Genomic DNA, 23092 nt, shown 5'->3' with positions numbered 1-23092 from the left:
GAGTTCAGGTTAGTGAGGGTTAACAAGCCATCCAAAATGATTTGAATACAAAAATGTCACTAACAAAGATCACACCAATAGAGATATAGATTCATGTTAGTTTACTAACTTGGAAAGCAGAGCTAAATGGTAAACAAACATGGCACCACACCGGTAAGGTAAGACAACACGTTTACATGTCGTTTTCTATATGTTCTCTGACATTTATCCTAACGATATGAGGCGGTCTTTGTGGAAAAAAAGCTTGTTTAGTGGACTAACTTTGCACTTGAAGGTTGCCCGTTCACTTACGTTTTAACAGGTCTGACGCTACTATGCGCCCCGGCTGTATCTAGGCTAACGGCTAACATGCTAACTATTATTTTTATGTCACTAGTCACTTGAAACAAATTTAGGACGATAGGAGACAGGTTGAAATAAACCGAAATTTCCCTTTAATCATGTGGCTTCCCATGCTGATCTGTTTTCTTCTTGCAGGAGCCTGGCTGGGTCGTCAGAGCACCTGGCTGCACCTGAGAGGTGGGAGTGGCAAAAGGCATAAAAGGGCTGTTTTTCAGGGCTGAGCTTTCAGTGTTTGGCCAGCCTCAACATCTCTTCATGGCCTCTGCACCGTTATATTTTCACTTATCTGTCATGCCTTAAATGCAGGGTTAGAAATTAGCACCAGCCACCAGCCAAATGCTGGTGAAATATGCAAGTGGCTGCTAAATTTGCTTCACTCTCCAGTCAAAAACAAAGCAATGGTAGCGAGTGGCTGGTACATTTTGCCACTGTTACTGGTGGACAAAAATGTTTCCAATCCTGCTTACACCACTGACTCCCTCCATATCTCCTCACCCCATCTTATTCTTCATATAAATTAGATACATTGGATAAACTAATAATTAATAATCAAACTCCCTGTTGTTTCAAACCTGAGCTGCTAAGTGTGATGAATGTGTTTTTTCAACACATGCTGTTGCTTGTCCTGCTTTGTCTAAAAGTTTGTGAAACTAGAACAGAATAAAGTGACACATGCAGCTGCTGCAAGGCCGAAACTTTAATGTGGCAAGAACATCCCAGCAGGCATGATTAAAAAAAAACAAATCCATAGTATTGTGGGCTCACCTGTTCCCACTTCACCTCATCAGCACTGCAGCTGCCTGACCTCACCTGCTCACCTGCCTTTGATTTTCCCCAATCAGCTCACTTTTACACACAGCTCATTTCTGCTTGTGCCCTGTTGAAGTTGCTGTGCTAACATTGTTGGTTTATTCCTCTGTTTTCCAGCCACCTGTAGCAATATCTGCATCCTCTGTGTACCTGTTGATTTCTTTAATGAATCACTGAAAATCTTTTGCCTGGACTATATGCATTTGGGTCCTTCATCTGTTGCTTACACTGGAGCCGTGACACCTGGGGCACTTAACCTGTCATGTTATGTTTAAATCTCAAAGTAGTCAAATGTCCAACTTTTCTTGACTGAGGAAGGACACGTGAGTTTTTACTGAATTAGTAGAGGCTTAAATACATTTTTTTTCATAACCTTATAGACTTTTATTTGTGTGTCATAGTTAAATCTTGTTTTAATCTGATGAAGACAACATTCCATGTTTTCTTAAATCTTCAAAGTTTACCAAGTTCAATTTAATACATTTTAAGAGCTGTTTTGGATGTGGAGGCAAAGCATATTGTTAGAGCCCTTATAATAACAACACAATGCTATTACAGAAAAAATACAGACTGGTTCCACCATTCATGGAGAAGGATGCTGAGAAGTACTTCCCTCATTTTGAGCGTGTTGCAAAAGTTTCTAAGTGGCCTCAGCAGGCTTGGATGCTGCTGCTCCGAGGTGTGTTGGTAGGAAAGGCTCAGGAAGCCTGCTCTGTTTAGAGCTATCAAGAAAGTGAGGATTATGATACAGTTAGATATGCTACCCTCAAGGCTTATGAGCTACATCAGTGAGCATCAGTGAGCCTGATGAGCAAACTTATGTGGAGTTTGCTAAAGCAGATGAGTTCATTTTGACTCATAAGATTAATTTCAATAAGTTCGGCCATGAGCCAAAACGGACAGCGCGCTTGCAGATGCACGTTCAAGGTCTTGAGTATTCAATGGATTTACCTGCTTGTTTATCTGAAAGGTTGCCTGACATCAACCTGCTTGTGGGTGGGGCTGTTATGTATTGGTATGCTTGACAATTTGACCAGATTGAGGAAGAAGAAAGGCAGGACACTCCCTCCTCCCCTCTCGCTACTTCCCCTCAGCTTCCCCTTGATGTAGAGATATTACCTGTTATGGTATTTATCATTTTAAAGATGATGGGTCATTTACAGCTATCTGTTGGGGGATGTATGTAATGCGATGTGTCTGGTGTATGTATGATATGTGGTGTTCTCAGGTGTTGGGCATATGGACATGACCATGTATGGAGTCTGCTCACCCTGCTACTGACTGGATTCAGTACAGCTGCAGCTTTGTTAAAATCACCTGTGCAACAAACCTGATGAAGCCTTGGGCCAAACATGTTGTTTCAAACATTTCAAATGAAGACTGAATTAAAAGAGGAAGTATGTTAGCCCTCTTGTGTGCTGTGCATCTACTTAGTTACTATCAATTCTAAGACTCTGTTTTTAAATTCCAGTTCAAATAAAGTAATAGTGGAAGTTTTATTTTTCTTGCCTTGTACTTACCAGGAATTTTCTTTGAGGTTTTCTGGTGGGACTTCTCTTTCTTTGTCACTACAGTACATCACAGATTCACCTCATATAGTTTAAATTTGTAAGGAAAAAAGAAAAGAGAACTGAGACAGAGTGGAGAGTGTAGTAGTATCCACTAGATGTCATGTTTAGGCCAGTAAACGGCTCTGATCATTGCTATGAGCGCCTATTTAGGATCCTCTCTTTTAGCAGGTTCTGTATGATTTTTAAAGTAAGCAAAAAGTTTACCTCTGGTTTGATGACAAGCAACATCATATATTCGGGGACTGATATTGAATGTATTTTCTGTTTTGGTGATACTACATGCAGGAAGGAATCGTGATTCTGCATATTTATAGTTTTTTTTTAACATTGAGTTAAAAATGCTTTTAATCCTCAGTATATAATAAAAATTATCATTTTTTTGTATCATCACTTGGGGAGCAGGTGTGCTGCAGTTGGTGCAGATGTCTGAATTTCAAGTTTGCATGGAAATGTGTTAACTTGTCCATGTCTGACCTCTTTACGTCTCTTGAAATGCAGCACAAAGCACTTAACAATAAGGCTCAGGGCTTGACGCTAACTTTTTTCCCAAGGAGCACATGTGCTCCTAAGTTGAAAAAGTAAGGAGCGCACAAAGAACTTTAGGGGCACAATGTAAATTGATCAAATAATGTGTTTTCCGTAATAAACGTGATGCAAATAGACATTTACAAGCAAAATTATTTAATGAATTTGTATACAAAATGTACAGAAAGGTAAAATCATCAAGTTTTGAAAAAGTATTGCAATTTAATTTTGTCTTTAATGTTATTATCTTATATATATTATCTTTGCAATATGATTATCTTATATAATGTTATTACTATCCTAAAACATTCTCCAGGTCCTCTGAAACTCTGCAGGACTTATTTCCACCGTGCCCAGCAGCGGTATCGTGGCGAACGGTCCCTAACTGCAGGGAGGACGGAGCAGGCTTCCCCGGAGGTCCACCGCTTTTCCCGGTCCCTTGTCTCCTCCACGCTGCCGACAATGGGATTTATATTCATTGTGCTGACAGTGGAAAACCGCCCATAACCGTGTCACACGGGGAAGAGGGAAGAGGGAAGGCGGCTGGAGTTCCTCCAACATTTGCGGTTAGATTATCATATTTTTTTATTGACAAAAATATAGGCTGCTTCGGCTGATTTTTTTATGCGCACGTGCCCCTAAATATTTTTTACAGTTCGCACACGGCTATTTTTAGTCGCAAATGCGAGTGAAACGCTCGCACTGTCGAGCCCTGTAGGCTACAAGCACTGAGTGCTTCACATGAAAATAGACACAGTGGATATAAAACAATGAAATCATAAAATCAAAGAGTTGTAAAACTATAAATCAAAAAAATGAGTTGCAGCAGTGTGAAGCGTAAATAGAAAGTTTCAGACCTGTATCAGGAAGTCAGAGCTAGTTAAAGGCTCAAGTGAACAGATACGTTCACATTTTTAATATATTTAGCGAGCTAGCCTCCCTGATATCTACAGGTAGTGTGTTCCATAGTTTTGGGGCGTGAGTGACAAAGGCTTCATCCCCAGTCTTCTTCCAGCTGTTTCTGGGAACCTCCAGTAAACCAGCAGCAGATGATCGCAGTGTTCTTGAAAAGAAATAGTTAACAAGGGAGCTAGCAATGTAGCTTGGTCCCAGCCCATGTAGGGCTTTGCATACAAGGAGGAGCTTAAAATCAATTCTAAATATAACAGGAAGTCAGTGCAGAGCAGCTCAGACTGGCCCGATGTGCTCTCTCCTCTTGGTTCTGGTTCATAGCCGAGCTGCAGAGTTTTTGAAGTCTCTCAGTGGTTTTTGGGTGGCCAGTAAAAAGTGTGTTACAGTAGTCGAGTCAGCTTGAAAAAAAAAAAAAAGGCATGATTGAATTTCTTGGCATCTTTTTCATTTAGAAATGATCGTACCTTAGCGTTGTGTCTGAGGTGGAAAAATGATGTTTTGGTCACCTTGTTAATGTTGGACTTAAAGCTTAGATTTGAATCTAGGATCACACCCAAGGGAGTCAAATTCCCCAGATTATGAAGCAGCACTTCTCTTTTTGTTTCAGGGCTGACAAGATGTCTTCATCTAACTTTAACAAATTATTGTCCATTGATTTATTTATTGCCAAAAGACAGGTAGTAATGGAGTTCATGGCTGCAGCATCGATTAACTCAGCATAGATGTACAGTTGTGTGTCATCCGCGTAACTATGGACCCAAACATTGTGTTCTCTAATGATGTCACAAGTGGCAGCATGTACAGTGAGAGTAATTATGGACTGAGGCAGCTCCCTTGTGCAGCCCCAAAACAGAGGTTTCTCAGACACATGATCTCCAAGTCTTTAATGTATGTCTTTAACCAGTTTAACACACAGAAAGACAACTGACTCAAACAATCTGGGAAGTAACAATGAGTCTAGGTTTATGAGAATATTCAAATACAACCCAACTCTCTTGAGGCCCAGTCACTTTTCATCACCAAGTAAAAAAAATCTAAACAATATTAGCTGACACTGTACAATAACGCAGCATTAATGACCTCGCCCACTCATTTTCCCCCTTTTTCTCACTATGTTGTTTACAAGCTAATGTCAGCTATTACCACGGGTGCTTGGGTCTCTCCCTGGCTCCCGTCTGGCTGTCAGGGCTTTTCTGTCCCAAGAATAGACGGATTGTCCCATAAACGTGGCAGCACGGGGCGGAGGAGGGAGAGAAACTCCTTCAGGGAGTCACCCAGCTTTTGTTTTATTTTCTATTTGTGGAAAGTGCTGACAGAATGCTCATTCATGTGATCTTTAAATATCAGAGGGTGCCCTTTGATTTTCTTCATTCCTCCATGTCTCCAAGTTTGCCTTGGAATTCTTCATCCTCTGCTGTATCACCTCCTCTCTTCTCATGCCAGTGCTGCTTCCATCCTATCCTTGTATCGTCTCCTCTCCATCCTCTCCCCTCCCTCTGTGACAGTTAGCTTGGGCGTTGCCGTGACATCTCCTTTACTCACCGTCCTCTGCTTTGATCTCCTCACTTCTCCCGCAAGATGCTGAGTGTCGGCAACACATGGGAACATTTACTAACTCTTTTATTTCCTCTTTCCTCCAGGCCCATTTTCCTTCCATCCCATCCCATCCCATCCCATCCCCCCATCCTCCTATCATCCTTCTTTACCAAATTCAAACTCTTTCTTCAGCTCTCTCCCTTCCTCACATTCACATTTTCCCCTCCTAATCCTTCCGCTCATTTCCCTGTCGTCTTAGACACTTTAACTGACTCTTAATCAACAGGGTATGTTTGAAGCAGACGGCTTTTATTGCCATTACAAAAGCCCATGAGTCAGTCTCGTGTGTGTGTATACGTGTGTGAGCGTGGCTGTCTGCATCTGTTTATGTTGAAAGAGATCTCGTACAAACGCAATACGGTGCCGTACCGAGTGAGAAAGTGTGTAGTGATTCGACAAATAAAATCAGCTTTGCACAATTTAAAGTTTTAGTTCATCAAAGATTTAATATTTTCCTGAGGAGTTATGTAATCTTTCTAAATTTTAGTAAAGTTGTGTGTTCCTGGTGCATGTACAAAGGTTGGATTGTACCTAAACCTCTTGACGCCAGTGCTTACCCATGTGATGACCAGCATCACACCTAATGAAACAGCCAGAATGGATGTGTTACAGACAGCGTGAACAACAATAAAAATGTTGAAATATATACATGTTCTGAGAGTACCAGTGTTTATTGTATTGTGTGTTTTATTTTCAGGTTATTCATGATGGGGTGAACCACTCAGCTCCTGAAAACAGTTATATAAAGTTTTCTGTAGACTGTGAGGGAACTGTCTTTACTTTTTCTCTCCTTTTCTTAATAAGAAATAAAATGGGACAAAGTCAGACATCCTGGAGTTCACAATCACTGGGGAAATTTAAGCAAGTAAAAGACAGGATTTTAAAATTATGTAGAAGACAGATCATCAAATAATTTAATATAATGGTGTATGGTAGATACATTTTGCTATTATTTACATGTTCAAAAGACTGTTTTGAAATAAAAAAAATATATTAAAAACAAAACATGGAACAAAAAACCTTTTCAAATGGGTATAATTTGGAAAATTTGAATTGTATATATGGAATTTACCAAGCAGGGGCATGAGATTTATTATAACATTTATGGACGTGAGGGATCTTTCTAAAGTTTGAGAAAATTACCCTGATGACATCATGATGATCATGATGATGTCATCAGTTTTAGCATGGAGACTCCTCCTCCAGACTTGGAGTAGTGGCATCTGCCTGGCCGACTGGCGGTGTGGAGTTTGAACTTGAACAAGATATGGGAGACTCTAATGAAAGACACCATCAAGTTGCATTATGGGACATTAAGGTTCCAGTGTTTTTGGAGCTTCACCCAGGGTACGTCCCAAGTCTCTTTATTTTATACTGCTAACTCCTAACTCCTTACTTGAACCCGAAGTCGTTCGAGGTCCGCCATCTTCAAGGCCGTCTCATGTCTCTTAATCAGCAATCCTCGCTCCTCGCTCCTAACTCCTGACTCCTTGCATGTTTTCCTAAGTGGGAGGGACTAAACAGTTAGGTAAGGTGACTAGGTAAGGTGGTTAGCAGTAATTTTAAGGGACTTGGGACGTACCCCCATACAAGGGTCTAAAAGTTGGGATAGTTCTGCTTCCTTTGCTTCTTCTCTGTAAAGTCCCTCAACTTGACAGAAGTGCAATTTTAAATGGCTGGAGTATCACTTGAATGTATACAGAGATTTACTTGCGCATCATTTACCGGCATGCGAGTGAATGAGAGATATAAAAACAAACCAACCAAACAAACAAAAGAAAAAATAGAAATGGTTTGCTAGAGCCAAAGATAAGACAGATGTTGGCCAACAACCTCTTTCGATGTTGATATGTGGTTGTATTTAGGCTGTGATACCAGGTGACCAAAATTCAATGTCAGGACAGCATCTAATGCCAGCGTCAGCTGATGTAGAATACTGAGGACAAGTGACGTTGATATTTTGCTGGTTTTAAGTTGTGCTGATAAGTAACTAAAATCCAACGTCTTCCAGACGTCTTATGTCTTGATATAGAATACTAACAGTTAGTCCTATGGTATAAAGAACAAAACCCAATGTCTGTAATATGTCAAAATGATAATGTGTGCACAATGTGAAATTATAACATCATCAGACATTTAAAATATTATCAACACGTTTTCATTCCAACCAAAATTTAGCATCTGTCTGAGAAAAAGCGCTGCACCCGCTGTCTTTTTTCAGAGAGCTCCACCTTTTTTGTGCGGCTGCTCCGAGCACTTTAAGTTGAAAATCTCTCAACTTTTAAGAAGCTAGGCTATCGGTCTACTGTCACAACGAAAACAGAAAAGCTCATCTTTTGGGCGGTGGACACTGGATGTTGCTGGTGAGGGTTGTGTAAGCTTGTAGTTAACTGTGTCAACCCTCTGTTAATGTGGTGTTATGTTAGCTACCTGGCAAATCTTAGTGTCAAGATATTGTTGTCATAGACACAAAACCCATGCACAGCACGTCATTAAATAATGCACCGCCAGCGCTTTGTATGAAGCACTGGCATATCAGCTCCCCAGCACCCTGCCATCACTTTTCTGCTGTGTGGAAACAAGTGTTCACTTGAAAATATTTTTTTGCCTACACCTAACAAAACCTTTACTGTAGCAGCGGCAGATTTTCATATTTTAATATACAGTAGACAAAGTGAAAATTGCAGTGCCACTGTATGAGGCCTGTGTCTCAGTAACACTATCATGCATCAGCAATAAAAAGCTTCTTTGTGTCATTTCTGACTCTCAGTAACAAAATACTGTACACATAAAAAGAAAAGCTTTGGCGCTGTATAACGATGTGTTTATTCAGTGTCTGTGGCCTTTCAGAGGAACATAACAGCAGGTACATGACAAATTTCCCTCTGTTACTTATTGTGGGAACGTGCTATGCGCAGCGAAAGGTCAAATATTTTTATAAATTGCACTCACAAAGAGCAGCTTCTGTAGCACCCGCGCACACCCCAGCGTGCACACACTCACACACGTTTCCTGTGTGACTTCGAGGGTCTCTGGTATTTGAACAGATGTGGTCAGACTGAGCGTGCCTCGATCCCCCCCTGACCTGAACGTGCACTTCCTGCTCCGAAAGCTAACACCCAGAGAGAACAATCGTAGTCTGTACCCTCTCAACACATACACACACACACATACACACACACACTGTGCGCAAAGGGTCAGCGTGTAAGCCGTAAACACACATAAAAACACAGATACTTTTAGGAGTGGACTTTGTAGACACACAACACACACACACTCAAAAAGCAGTTAGTGTTTGTTGTCCTTAAATGAGGTGGAAGTGAGAGTGATGCAGTTTTCAAGGCATTCATCTCCACCTCATGTGTGTGTGCACGCCCAAATTTAATTACCAGTTCCATTGCTGTTATGTGTAACATTACACACTGATACAGGCTTCATGTTTTACCTTTAAAATATATGCAAAATTATGACATTCCAGCACCCTACTCATAATCTTTTTGCATGTTACATTAACTCAAATGTGGCAATAGGATCCAGTTCTACGCTGGGAGATGCGGAGCACTTTGAGAAAATAAAAGCTGAGATGGAGAGGTCAAAGCCCGAGGAGAAAGACGGACCAGATAAAGAGAGAAAATATGAAACAGTAGAGAAGAAATACGAGAACTACATAAAAAAACAGAGAAAATGGGAAAAGTTGTGACATAAATTAAGATAAAATACACTGCGAAAGAGAAAGCAGGGCAAACAAATTTGAATTATGAGACGACAATTTAACCCAAAGAAAAATGAAAAATGAAAAATGAACTGGGTGAGCAGCAGAGAGACAGAAAAACTTAGAGATGAGGGAAGAAATTGACGAAGAGGTCATGGACTATAAGCTGAATTTGTGCCAGTGAAGCAGAATGGAAAACTGGAGCCAGTTTGGGGAAGTATTACAGGAGGAGAAGCAGATGAGCAACACACACACACACACAGAGGCACAGTACGCTTAAAATGAATATATGTTGTTTCATCCATCTGTATTTAAAATGTGATCTGAATAACTACACATAAGACATAAATACAAGAGTTCACATTTAAAAATAGCAAGAAACAGTAATATCCAATGTGGCTGCGCTGGCGAAAGGTTGGCAAGTTCGCAAAGGAAAACTTCACAACACAAGCAATAAAATGTGGGAGCGCACTGAAGTTCAAGTGAAACTCAAACACATAAATCAGCTGACTTTAAAAATCGATCAGATCGGGGCCTGAGGCAGAATATCAATAAAGTGCGGCCACAAACAGCCACCCAGGGGCCGTTTCTAGCCAAACGTTTTCTTTCACCTTGCAGCAGGGGGATCACCCTCGTGTCTGAGAGCTCTAACAAGGCCAGAAAAAGATTTACATCAGCTGTTCTCACGAGCGAGTGTCTTGTCCAAGAAAAATCTTTCTCACACACAGAAAGTGTTTCCAGCAGTAGCAACTGTGGTTTCTTTAAAGAAAGAGTAAGAGAAAAGAGCTGGGCACCAACAGTCTTTCCAAACAAGGGAGAGAGACCAGTAGGCGCTTTCTAGCCACACTAGTGCCTTGATGGCGGTCAGTCGGTCAATCCACCACTTTGGTACGGCCTGAAATATCAACTGTTTGATGGTTTACCATTCAATTTGATACAGAAGGAGGTTCCCAGAGGATGAACACCATCAGTACAACTGGGTCTCACTTCGAAGTCATTGAAAACTGGCTTTGGTCAGAGACTTCCGGTGTAAGACACCAATGAAAAAAGCCGTCTTTTCATGTTGGCATGATATACGCGGTTAATGTTTAATGGCAGCTGGAGGTGTCATGGGAGGCACAGCGGTACAACAACAAAAGTTAAGGGGGCAAAAAAGTCCAAGTGGGGTGGTGGATGGGTCCAACAACCACGGACTTTCACCTGGGAGGCTGGTATTGACTTTCTGTTTGAATGTATAGCCAAAAACTCTTCTTTTGTCCTAAACCCAACCACGTGCTTTTGTTCCCTAAGCCCAACCACCTATGTGTGTTGGCAAAACATAACAATGTCCGTTTGTATTTTGAAAAAAGACAATGCATGTGACAGGCAGAACTTGACATGCCATCCGAGAACGTCAACCAACGCACCCAGGGTACCTTGCACGACGTGTCGACGTGAAAAGTCCATGACCACACATCGGTATGTGACAAGACTGGAGTGAGAATGTATTGACTTTAATTTGTCCAATTGGGATACCAGGGACATTCATTCATTTATTCAGGCATTCATTCATATTCCGTAACTGCTTATCCTGTTGGGGGTTGTGGGGGGCTGGAGCCTATCCCAGCTGACATTGGGCGAGAGGCAGGGTTCACCCTGGACAGGTCTCCAGACTGTCACAGGGCTGACACATAGAGACAGACAACCATTCACACTCACATTCACACCTACGGACAATTTAGAGTCACCAATTAACCTGCATGTCTTTGGACTGTGGGAGGAAGCTGGAGTACCCTGGGACAACATGCAAACTCCACACAGAAAGGCTCCCCCACCCCGGGGTTTGGATCCCCCCAACCCCAGATTCGAACCAGTAACCCTCTTGCTGTGAGGTGACAATGCTAACCACTGCAACAGAATCCCATTCAAACAAAACAAACAAACAAACAAAAATCAACCAGATTTAACCAAAGAAACACGGGCACAGTATGCAGTCAATCTCTTGTACTCACACTAGATGTGCATTAATCCACTGCTGAAGATAGTCCCCAACCCCAAAAATACATTACTAACTCATGTGTGAGTAATATTGGCCACGCAGTTTTAGAAATTTAGGTGGCCCATTTTTAAAAACGTACACCTTCTGAAGTAACATGGCCTTAGGACTGAGTGCCACAGACAAGGTAAGGAGGTCTGAAATGTTGGTCTTGGTCATTTCATGGGCAGTAAGAAAAAGAGAGGCCATCACCCCGTCCTTGAATATGCATACCTAAAGTAACCTTCCAGATCTGGCACCCTGGACTAGCATGTGAATAGCCTATGTGTATCTGCACTCCCCTAGTTGGTCTTCACCAGATGAGCAGCTGTTGGGCTTTTATGGAAAAATGTCCCCACGTTCTCAGCCCTCCCCAGGAGGCAGGATACCTGGTTGAGTGAGACTGCCTTCCTGGCTGAGAGCATACGCAAATCATCCAGACCTGTGGCTCCAATCCAGGTACTGGATGGGTCTCTACGGTCTCCATTCTGGCACTGCATTCATCACTCTGTTGGCACACACTATTGAGCTTGCCTGGTGCCAAAATGTAGCGGGCAGTCACATGTAGCTTTCAGTTGCCCTGGAGGTCTAACCACTTGTTGGTCGATTTGTTTTCAGCTCTGCCATGTTATTATTCATAAATCTGAGGAATTACTCATGTCAGCATGGGAGGAAAGCTCCAGGCTTGGTTGTTATTTGTGTCTTTTAGCTGCCATCGAGAGAACTTGCAGACTGCACAGCAAGTTATTGCCCTTCAGCTCTCCTTCTTACACTGACCAGGCATATACCTGTGTGATGTCATCTTAGGCGTTGATTCTATGGATGCTTATGTCACGTTAAAAACCATGTCTTAGTCTCTGTTTTCCAGATAGTTGTCACTCATATTTTTATAGTGTCCTATATTAGTTTGGCTGGAAATAATGAATTCAGCAACTATGGATGATATAGTAACGAACGTACCATGTTTGATGTATTGATTCTATCATATGTCACAGTTACACCATTTTGTATTATTAACTGTAAATAACACTGGGTCATAGCAACCACGAAGCAGACTTAGAGCCCTTTTATCATCAGTATTTATAACATGAAAGTTTAGACTGAAATCAAATGAATCCCTGCAAACTAGCAAATTCGTGCCATTGACCATTGGCATCCGTGTTGGCAGTGTTTCCCTTTGAGGGAATGAAGATCAGAGGTCCTTTTTGTCCTTTTTAGAGCGGGTCGTCCAGTAATTGGAGGACTGGCATTTCAATCCCCAACACACAGAGGCACCGTTTGCGACAGCATTATACGCAGTTGTTGAAACAAGGGCACCTTTCATGGCATTACGGAATACACTGGCTGGTGGCGGATTGTAACGCTGCCGGCCACTGCCTGAGAAAGTCCTTATAGCGTGGGCAGGAGTGATGGTAGATGGGTCAAACAGACACCAGACTTTCACCCAGGAGGAGGAGTTTGTTCCCCTGTGAAACCAAAAGTAAATTTTAATAACAAAGTAGTGTACTGTGTATGTGAAGCATGCCACATCAGTTGATTCTAAACCTAACCATGTGCTTTTGTTGCCTAAACTTAAGGAAATCAATGTAAAATTAGGTGTTTTAGCTACGCTGACAGTATATTTTGAAAAGATACAACACATGTGACAAGCGTGAATTGACACATCATCCCAGAACATCCAAAACTGATGCATAAGGGTACCTAGTTCATCATATTTTGATGTTTAGGTCCACAGACGAAGCAGCAGTTTTTGACAAGTTTGGATGAGAACGGGTTGTACTACTCCTTTTTATAGGCCTATAAGAGATGTTCCTATCTGTCTATCCATGAAAGATAGCTACTGCAAGGTTTTGAAATTGTTCTTAAATAAGCCGTTCTGTAGACATTCATAACAGCTGGTTTGTCAGGTGATACATCTGTGTGCTACGTCATTAGTAACTTACATCGCTTATACTGTAGGCTTAAGCAACTTCAGACTGATGCTATGGAACCAAGGATTTCTTATTTTTGCAGGTTTGTCTCTTTCTCACCTCCACTAACATCTCCTGTGGGCACGACTAACGGCTGGGCTCCACCGGGCACGTCAGTGGCGCGAGTCCCGCAGCAGCTCGCCCCCCTGTTAATCAATTACAGCGGCTCCACCGGCAACAGGAGCGGCGCGACAACCCCATCTGTCGTGCGACAACTCTCTATTTAACGCGGCTCTTCTATTTTTGTCGCGCTACGCTCCCCTACGCGACCCTCCAGCAGATAAAAACTACATGAAATAGTGTGCTAAACAAGCACAATGTGTTTTTAAATGAATAAACCATTATCAGAGGTGATATGTGATGATTTTTTTTCATGCATTTACCCATGTTTATCTGTGATCCTACCGTTTAAACTATGTATTTTAATACAGCTGAAACTGTTTATTGTATTCTATGGAACCCTGCAAAAAAAAAATAAAAAATAAAAAAGTCAATAGGCCTATGCAGGCAATGAAGCCGATCCAAGGGGTGTAAAAGTACTGATGCGATGTGTGTGGAGTTTGCTACCTGCTTGTTGCTGGGTAGGAACGGAGTGGGTGGTTCCTACCTGCTTGTTGTTGGGGGTAGGGTCAAGCACACGGACATCTTCAGTGGAGCTGACAAAATGGACGAAGAGAAACTGATTCTCAAAGTTGAAAAACACCCGAGTTTTATGATACCTCCAACAAATGTTACAAGGACAACCTCAAAAAGGATGCAATATGGAGAGAGATAGGTTCTGTAATGGGAGCAACAGGTGAGTATTTGTTTTTTTATCATTGTGTAATATTTTTTTTCAATCAAACCTTCAAAGAGATATCTAGAAGATGAATGTAATAACTTAGGTGGAAAATGCTTTAACTTACCCATTTCGTGCAGCCTACATGCAGCCTCTCGGCTCAGCAAACGGTAAACAACCCCGCTGGCTTCTCTACGTGTCGCTTCCGTACGCCATCAGTGGAGCCCAAATGAATACGCTGCGACGCTACGCTGACGTGACGCTTACTTTCCCAGCCGGTGGAGCCCGGCTGTAAGACGTGAGGAAAGGAAGAGAGGAAAGAAGGCAAGTGAGGGAAGCAAGTGTGCATGGTTCGCAATCAGTCTTGAGACAATCAAATTACAGTACCTAAAAATACAGTCCAAATTTATTTTGCAGTTGGCACCTGCTTAGCATATCTTGCTAACTGGCAGTTAGCAGGCTATCAAGCTTGGCAGGATATTCCTGTCTTGTGTCAGCAAGTGTCTAGTTAGCTTGTTACCAGTTAGCTTACCAGCCACAGAAGAAAACTAGTAGTCACTATAGACGATGAATTGTTCATTAATGTATATGATGAAATTGAAGTGAGATGTCTCTGTTGTGAAAACCAGTCTCAGACGGATTGCGCTGACAAACTTTGTTCCCCAGCCACTGTAGTAAAGTCAGAAAAACCACTATAAAACCAAGCAGCGTACAGCAGAGTTGACACAGACTGCTATGTTAATGACATTAACAGAGTGCAAGAGAAAACCTGGTTTACACAGACAATGCCCGTGTGTGTGTGTTTGCGTGCACGAGGGCCTGTGAAAGACAGACCATCATGACATCACTGTTTCCACAGGAAATCATGTTTCCAAAACCCTGGTTTTCCACTCTGCAGCCTACCTCATACACAACTCACTCCTCTCTGTCTCAGTGTCTCCACATCTTTCTCTGTCCCACACATGATACTGCGTAGTGGCAGCAGTGAACTAAATCAGTTTAATTATGTCTTCCAGTGTTGCTGTTCCCACCAGCAGAAAGGGTGAAGTCATATCATACACGGCTGATGATTCAACGGAAAGCGGATATTACAAGTTGGGTCGTATTTTCATTATTTTGGCCACCGTTGCAAATGGTTACGATAACATTGTACTCACCAAAGAAAATGCTGACATCTGGGAAATCGGAGACAACCGTGAGCATTACAGAGTAAAGACTGTGATAATATTACCTCAGATACAAAAAGAATCATCATGTATGACACTGTAGTTTCAGGATTTAATCATCAGCTCGCAGAAAAAGAACGAGGAGTAAAGAGGAGAAAAGGAAAGGAAGTGTAGAGTAACTGATGATGACGATAATGATAAACACAGATTGTAACGTGAGACACATGCAGCACACAGATCGAAACACCTACAGGAAAACGCACACCTGCACCCTCTCCTCATCTATCCTCTGCTTATTTGCACACTCTCACACACACACACACACACTCACACACACAAGCCTCACGCTGCAGGCACAGCCAGACGTGCAATCACTCCGCGGCCATATGAGATATTGTGCAAACATTCAGCTCCAGTCAGCTGCAGTTGAAAAAACCCAGGTCTCTGTGATGTGTGTGCAAAGTTGAAACGTGAAATCAAAGCGGAGTTTAGCCAGTCCTGCAATCACGGCAGCGTGTAATGGGTGGTTAGTGTATCACAGCCGTACTTGGGTGATATCTGGTTACTGCGTTGCGCTGGTGATTCATACAGAAGGAGCGCTTTATTTGTGACACAAAGGTCTGTGGGCGAGGAGAGGGCAGGTGGCGGCAGAAAATGAAAGGGAGGAGAGGAAAGGAGGGGAGACAGTGGTTGCTTTCCGTTTGGTTAATTGTGCTTCCTCCCATCCTTGCTCCACTGTCCCCAAGCTCCTGACCCAGAATTTGATCGTGATTTGCTGTCATCAAGGATCTTCAGGGGCCGGCTGCACAAAGCACCTTAAGTTTGCTCCTTAAGTATAAAACTTCAGGTTTAGTTTTGCCTTAGCTGTGAAAATGACTTTAGGGTGTTGCACAGAATCTCTTAAAATGTTTCCTTAGTTACGGAAAAAACGTGGGAGGAAACTGCAGCATTTGGATGAGAACTACCATGATGCTCAGCAGACAGGTGAGGGCGTTTGAAACCCGGTAAATGATGTGGCACACTGTTGACTTGTGTACTTAAAATACCTAAAGCCATTAACTGATTGGAAAGATCCTGTTGCATAAAGCTGCAGAGCAATCATTAATTTGTAACGGGGCTGAAAAAGTGAAAGCTTCGGAAAGTTAAGTGATCCAACTCCAAATCATAAATTGACCTCCGGTAAAATTTAAAGTGCAAAATCAATTGCTCATCATTAGGAGTTCCCTTGTCCCTTATTGATCACCATAAACTCAGTCATGTTGCTGTTAAGATGCAGTCAGAGATACCTTTGGTGGCTAAGGTCCTCTGTGCAACAGTTTCACGAACTTAAAGCAATTCCTTAAAGGGACAGTGCACCCAAAAATGAAAATTCAGCCATTATCTACTCACCCATATGCCGAGGGAGGCTCAGGTGAAGTTTTAGAGTCCTCACATCACTTACGGAGATCCAAGGGGAGAGTGGGTAGCAACACAACTCCACCTAATGGAGGCTGACGGCGCCCCAGATTCAGTCGTCCAAAAACACATAATTGAAACCACAAAATATCTCCATACTGCTCATTCGTAGTGATCCAAGTGTCCTGAAGCCCCGACATAAACAGTTGTTTGTAAAAACGTCATTTGAACTCTGTTTTTAGCGTCATTGTAGCCTGTAGCTCTAACTGCTTCTGTGTACACTGGCTGAATTTTCATTTTTGTGTGAACTGTCCCTTTAAGTATAAGACCGAGATAAGGAGAAACACTTACGGAAACCTGAAGGAGAAGACTTAAGGATGTTTTGTCCAACCGATTTTATTTGAAGGAAACCTAACTCCGGATATAAAGGAAAATTGTCACTTAAGGTGCTTTGTGCAACCGGCCCCTGATCCTTAAGTCAGAGAAGACGAGGGCGAGGACAGAAGACACTGGAGCGAGAAACCACAGGTATATCCTATGAAGAAGTTTTTTAACAGACAGTAACACCCAGATGTGTTTCATGATTGGTCAACTGATCTAATGGGACAGTAAAAGGAAAGGCTTAGCTGCTGAGGAAATTGTAATTTTGATTGTTGATTTATAGATCAGGACTGACAGCACCAGCAGCAGTTTGTCTTTATTCAGAAGATAAAAAATATTAGTGAACAAAATCATGAATAAATCATAAAAACACAACTTTATCTACTTTTTCTTCAGCTGACAAAAGTCTTTTTCCCTCCTCCCTTACTTCCTTTCCATTAAAAGTACATCTCGAAAATGTGGACCCATACTGTATTTCTTCTATACAGCCGCAGAGTTGCAGTTTTTTAGTCCTATGACATCATCCTGAGCCTGAAATGGACACACTTACTGTACTTATAGCCCCACCGACAAATTATATGTTTTATTTAGAGCAGTTATAGTAGCTTTATCTATAGATTTTAGTCATCAGACACATCCGTATTGGATCAGTCTGCAGGCCAAGTGCAGACTTTGTGGTTGCTTTGGGGCCCATAGAGAGAGTGGGCCCTCCAGCAATGTGTTGGGTGGAGAATGGGCCCTTAAGAGAGACTGTCACCTTAAAATATGAACTCTCATTAAATTAAATTTGCTATATATGCCCTTGAAAAAGGGGAAACCCATCATCCATCTTGTTTTGTTAAATAGTCAGCATCTATAACAAAATTACATGCTATTGTACATAAACTAAAAAATAAACTGTCACAATTATTGAATAAATAATTTCTTTTTTTCTTTGGTAGGTTTTTGTCACATACAAAAATGAAATCATGATTGCTTTAAAATGTATCTTAATGTTGTCTAACGTCATGTGATCATGTGACGAGATGATATGCGCACAATAGCGTTCACTGGGGCCCATCATAACTACATAATGCCATTGCTTCAGGCATCACTGATACTTATACTTACCCAGTTATTTTCCACACTTACTGCACTAGTGTCGTCTCTCTGTTGGGAGGAGCTAGGACAAAAGGGAGCGACACAAGTGAAGGAAACAAGGAGCCATGTCAGCCAAATGGAAAGCACCCAGGGTACAGGAGATAAGCAGAGAGATTCAGTGTCCAGTGAGCTCACATCTCATACTGGTACACATCACATTCTGAATGACTGTATGTGCTCAAACTGCTGGAGCAGCTCTTTTCCTCTTCACTGTAATGACACAGGAAGAAGTTCCAGTGGTTTACTTAAGTGTTGTTGCCGTAACAACCCAAAATATTTCACCACTAATATCTGTCTTCTCACAGAAAATGCCGACCGTGTGTTTCTTCTGTGTATATTTCAGATGATCAGAAAATTTCTTGCAAGACAGCAATCTTTAACCAGATTATATAACCTGACAGAGATCTCACTGACAGATAATAGACATGGAGGAGAGGGAGAGGCGAGCTCAGAGACAGGGAGAGGAAAACAGTCCGAGATGACTTTGACAGAAGGGAACACGCTGTGTTTTCCCCCTGACCTCAGATTGAACCAGCGATGAAGGCGATGACGGCCTGAGCGCCAAAACATTGCACATGACTATCACTTTACTTCTGCATCGAAACAGTGATTTTGGGTACTAAAATACAATCCTTAGAAAATGAACAGACAGCTGAACTTGTCTTTTTTTTTTTTTAACATCAGCATCAACAAATTTCTGTTCTCATTTCCTTAATGTGCATGACAACAGTTTCACACAAAGGGATGGAGAGGATTACTCACCAGGTTTTGATGTGCAGCGAGGATCAGTGTCAGCGCGATGGAGTGGTTGTAGTGAGGTGATGTTTTTACTCCGTCTTCCTCCCTCATCAGTTCCTCTGTGTTTGCCTTGGCCAAGATAAATGTTTTTTTTAGGGTCACTTAGACTGACTCAGCGTTCTTCCTGTGTGTATAAGTCTGTGCGTACACATGGACCTCTATCCCAGACTTCTCTGTCAATTGCTTTCATTTTTATTTACCTTCTTTTCACTTTTAGAACTCCTCCGTATTCCCCTTGTTTCCTGTGCAATAACTTGCAGCAACTTTTCACAAGGCGTACTGAACATTCCAGACTTCAGACCACCGATATTTCCTCATATTGTGTGCACAGATTTACATGTAAGATCTTTGTAATGGTAAATAGTCACACAGTGATATCATTCATAAAAGACAACAATACACTTCTGAAAGAAAACACAATCCTGGAAGAGCTTGAGTGAATACAAAGACCGCTCTATAAATACACACACACACACACACACACTTTCCAACAGACGTGTACATGCAGCACACACACAGCTAGACACAACCAGTCACAATCCAAACAAACAGACGCACATGCAGAAACTAAGACAGGGCTGTAAACAAGGCTTTTGCTCTGTAAATAATTACATACATAAATCTATTATTGTAGCCACCAAGAATTGTTTGGGTCAAACATTTTTCCTAAGCACTGAGCCTTGCTGACCTACAAACACTTGACTTTTAATTAAACAAACTTGTGTGATACTGAGGCTGAGGAGTTCAGGCGTTTTTTCAGATGTACAAGTGTAACTGAATAGCAACTTTCAATTCCTGGTTCAACACCATTTAACAAATTAAATTAAAAAAGAACAATGACCTCAGATCTGCCACAGCTTTTCTTAGGGTACGACACCATAAACTACAATAACCACTGAATGTTTAAAAGTTGTTCTTCATTTTTAATAGGCCCTGTGTCCCAACACTAACAGTGTGTATTTTTTTTGATGTGTGTCTATTTATTACTATGTCACCCACAAAATGAACATGTGCATATCAGTCATGCTGTGTTACCTTACTTAGTTGTTCTTGCATGCCTCCACAGAAAATCGTGAACATTTTGATTTTACTGATTGATTGGGAAAACGTTTAACACCTGCAAAGCTATATGAAAACATTAGGGTGCTTTCAGACCTAGAGTTGTCTTGCTTTGGTCTGAATCAGGGACTCATTTTGTCACAAAGTTGTATAATTGCCTAGAGTTGGTTCATATTCTCGCGGCAGCATTTACAAGCGGACCAGATCAAATGTCTTGTGTGAGAAAGCTGCTCTTGATTGGTCAGAATTTCCATGTGGGAAAAATCCAGGAAGTAAACAAAACGTTGAAGAAGAGTACACTTGCAAGATAAATGTGACACTTTCTAATGTCACAATGGAGGGACAACTACGCAGGTTGATTTTAGCGCTGCTCATCGTGGACTATATTGCTGTCATTGTTCATTTTAGTCAAACCATACAGTTTGAAAACGAGGCGCGGCTCCAACTAGAAAACAATGTTTTGATGCATTGGATGTGCTGAATGTGCATATTAAGGCAGTACAGGGGGAGGTGCACACTAATAATCCTCCAGGACTGTAACATGCTCATGTTTAACCCAAACAATGTGTCATGTGACTGCAGTTGCTTCACATCCAGGTCGGGACACGTTCTCACCACAAACGCAACACACCAGAGTTTGTTTGTAACTGGACTGAGACCACCTCTTCAAGAAGGTGAGGAGTGTGATTGCTGTGTTCACACCTGCCCAAACAAACCACACTTAGAGGGCAAACGAACTTGAGTTTGATTGAACCAAACTAAACAGGGCAGGTGTGAAAGCACCCTAAGTCTCACTAATTCAGTTGTAGGCGTAGTACGTCCCAAACACATGTATTTTCTCTACAAAAAAAAAAAAAAAAAAAAGTCTCTCATGGACTCTGGCTTTAAAGAGAGCATATAAGTTTAACTTTCAGTTCAGTTTCTATTTGTAAAGTTTTAGCAAGTGTTTGGGAAGTACTGAGCATAAAACTGGAAAAATGAGACTTGGATTATGCTGCATGAGGTGCATGAGAGTTTGTAAATGAATGAATGTAGTTTTGCTGTTGTTAAAGTGGTCCCCACTCAGTAACTCAGTATGTATGGTTTTCTGTGGAGGCATGTGAGAAAAACAAAGTTCTCTTTATGACTTCAAGGCAACACAGCATGACTAACTGATTAACAAACAGTCATTTTGTAGGTGAAGTATTCCTTTAATTTCATACCAATGTCTCAGTTTATTCAGTACATTATCAGTCAGGTTATATAAGTAACACAAGCTTGTTTAATGTGTTTTATCTGTTGAAAGGAGTTCATCATGTGAGTGATTCAGATCACCTGCTCAATCAGGGATAGTGAAAACAGGTTTGCCTCATTATGTCCTCTCAGCAGTGAGGGACTGGGCCGTGTTAAGATCGAGGAAGACAGGGAAGATATTTCTGCAGTAAATTATATTCTATTAGATTTAGTGCACTCATTGGTCTGTATAGGTTCCCATAGGTAAATGTGATGTCAATTATAACACAAAAATCTTACATTAATGTTTTGAAAATTATTTAGCTTGATGAAGACACTTGTTCTCTGTTTGGTTCACCCCTGTACTTACCTGGACAGATGGTAGCTTCCAGCTCCATGGGGCTGAGAAGATAAAATGCCATTCACAAGAGGTGGCTGCTTGTTAAGAGGCTGCAGCTTTGATTAGATGCTCTTTCTGCTTTGGCTTAATTAGGTCCACTTTTTTCTTTCTTTTTTTCTTTGGCAGGAACAGAGCATATTGAGAACATTTCTGAAAACATGCTAGAGTTAGACAGAAAGGCTAATTTTCAGTGCTTTTGCCCTAAGCAGACACAAACATCAAGAACAAAAGCACTGAAAATACAATCAGTGATAAAAGTGGTGAAGACATAGAGTCATGATCAGAGTCTGCACTACAGAGACAAAAAAAGACAGCTCTTATGATATGCATAAGAAACTAAGCAAAAAGAGTGTGATTTCTAATAAACGATGCTCTCTGTGGAGCAGGAATGGTAGCTGACACAGTTCCTTATATGTTGTCGTAAATGGTTCCAATCTTGGAAGACTGACAGAAAAAACAAGTGAATCAAAACAACTTTGTCTTTTTGGAATAAGACAATCTCCTCTGGTTGTTGCTCCAGCAGTTCATCTGGTTTTTAATGCGATACAAGTACGGGGTGTTGGAGGAGCCATACTGTGTGATACCTTGAAAGCAAGACACAGTCTGCTGTATTCAACCATATTTTCTCAGCTTATAGAGTTGTGCTTTTTAAAAATACTGCATCAATGCTGTCCTTGTGACTTCTTATAGGATTTTTATTGTTTGTTTGCACAGGGATTCTATTGGTTTTAGCATGGTTTTATTTACGAGCACCCAAGTTATCAGACAGCATGTGATGTGTGGGAGAACCATAGTATGCATGAACATAGAGCTGCAGGGATGTTTTGTAGGCAAATAAAATGTGATGCGGTTCGGCGCAGAGCTATGCGCTCTTGTCTGGGAGTGCATAGAATGGCTCCTAAACTTGCAGTATGTGGTGACATGGGTTGGGTGCCTTGTGAAGCGTGGCATAAGGGTGACATGTTACGTCTATGGAACAGATTAGTCCACATGCCCGATAGCAGACTGACTAAACAAATTTACTATTTGGATTTATCAAATAATTACACCTGGACAAGAGAGCTTGCAAAAATACTTGCAAGATAATCTATTTCTAAAGATTTACTCAAGACCAGCGCTACCAGAGTTAATTTAAACAATATCATTTGAAAATTGTAGACAGAAATCTTCAGAAGAAATTTAGCATGAACCAACAGTGAGGACATATAGTCTAATGAAGCATATGTACCATTGGACCACTATGTCACCCTTAACCTGACCAGAGTTCAGAGGTTTGTCTGTGCCCAGTTGAGATGTGGTAATGGACACTTT

The 23092-nt window shown here is 41.5% G+C and overlaps 1 long non-coding RNA gene across 1 annotated transcript; it reads right to left on the bottom strand.

The window, feature by feature from the left end:
- Positions 1-14391: 14391 nt before the first annotated feature.
- Positions 14392-19400, bottom strand: LOC126396096 (uncharacterized). The gene is made up of 3 exons (XR_007570518.1): positions 19311-19400; positions 19075-19179; positions 14392-14519 (listed from the first exon to the last, which is right to left on the bottom strand). It is a non-coding gene; the product is annotated as an uncharacterized LOC126396096 (long non-coding RNA).
- Positions 19401-23092: the final 3692 nt, after the last annotated feature.

Source organism: Epinephelus moara, chromosome 9, assembly GCF_006386435.1.
Source record: "Epinephelus moara isolate mb chromosome 9, YSFRI_EMoa_1.0, whole genome shotgun sequence".
NCBI classification, from domain to species: Eukaryota; Metazoa; Chordata; class Actinopteri; order Perciformes; family Serranidae; genus Epinephelus; species Epinephelus moara.
The sequence above is the reverse complement of the archived record's forward strand: the minus strand, read 5'-3'. Positions and strand labels throughout refer to the sequence as shown.